This window comes from Antechinus flavipes, chromosome 3, assembly GCF_016432865.1.
Source record: "Antechinus flavipes isolate AdamAnt ecotype Samford, QLD, Australia chromosome 3, AdamAnt_v2, whole genome shotgun sequence".
Lineage (NCBI taxonomy): Eukaryota > Metazoa > Chordata > Mammalia > Dasyuromorphia > Dasyuridae > Antechinus > Antechinus flavipes.
In genome coordinates this window covers 265,837,568-265,838,891 of record NC_067400.1, presented here as the reverse complement: position 1 = coordinate 265,838,891, position 1,324 = coordinate 265,837,568, and the positions used below count along the sequence as shown (strand labels likewise).

General features: G+C 36.5%; 1 non-coding gene across 1 annotated transcript; it reads right to left on the bottom strand.

Moving 5' to 3' along the window:
• Positions 1–845: 845 nt before the first annotated feature.
• Positions 846–970, bottom strand: LOC127558536 (U6atac minor spliceosomal RNA). Its single transcript, XR_007952913.1, has one exon. It is a non-coding gene; the product is annotated as a U6atac minor spliceosomal RNA (small nuclear RNA).
• Positions 971–1,324: the final 354 nt, after the last annotated feature.

The window sequence follows — 1,324 nt, the reverse complement described above, 5'->3', positions numbered from 1 at the left end:
CCCCTCTCTCAGCTTTTACGTACTGCTCCAATAAGCTATAGTATGAACAGTGGCTACATCCTGGTAAAACTGTTGCAGCAGATGGGATAAAAACCAGGTTGAAAGTAACAGGTTTTAAATGCAATGGTGAATTAGGGGGGTGTTTATCCAAGCTTCTGAAGATTTTCTTGGAGAATGGGTAATTGAAAGCGATTTGTTTTTATTGTAACTACAACCATGTAGGTAGTTGAAGCATCCACTCTGGAGTGCTTAGGGTTTGGTCAGTCATTACAGACACTAACTAAATCATCCTGGGCCATCACTAGTCATCCTGACTTTTGTCTTAAAACTGGACTTTGAAACTCTAGAAGAGCGAGGCTAAGAAACTCTGCTTTATTTAAATCTTATTCATATGCAAGTTAAGACATCATCCAATGATGTTTTTGATCTCCTTCAAAAAAAGAAAGAAAGAAAGAAGACAACAAAAAAATAGGTAGAAAGTAGAGAAAGTGCTGGATCTGGAGTTTTCCTGACTCATCTTTCTGAGTTAAATTCTAGTACTAGTTGTGTGATCCTGGACTTAAGTCACTTAAACTTACTTGCCTCAGTCCTCATCTGTAAAGTGAGTTGGAGAAGGGAATAACAAACTACCCCAATATCTTCGTCAAGAAAACCCCAAATGGAGTTATAAATTGTTGGGCATGACTTGAACCAACTCAACAAATACAGTGAAATTTTATGCTACCCTCATCACCCTGATCACTTGGTTCTCCTTTCACAAATTATTGTTCACATTTCCTATGATTGTTTTTTTGTGATCAGAGTTGGAGGATGGGAAAATTTCCCTGAGGAGTTATTTATATTTTATAGAATGGTTAGATGCCACAGATTAGGTAGCAAAGCCTTAACCATATAAGAATTTTAAAGACTACTAGGACCATTTCCATCCTTATTAAGAGGACTGCTAGCCTTTTCTTCTTTCACACATATATTCAAATCCTCCAGTTATTTTATTACACATTTTACAATCTTTCAATCTTCCAAAGAATAGGCAGAGGAATCCATGAGGATCTGAAGAAAATTATTTCTCCTATTACTGAAGGGTATGAGCTTCTAATATCATAGTAATTTTACATAATATTCAATGGGAGATCTAGGGACCAAACTCTTTCTCCCTTCTCTGACTTTAGAGAAAGAAGAGAGAGAATGGAGAATGTACCAAGAAAGGAGGGGAATTAGGGAAGAAAATCTCATCTTTGAAGCAGCTTCAGTAGGTGTGGTCTGTAAAGATTTTAATTGACCCTTTTTTGGTTGGGACAAAGGCAATAAAGAAAATACAAACAAA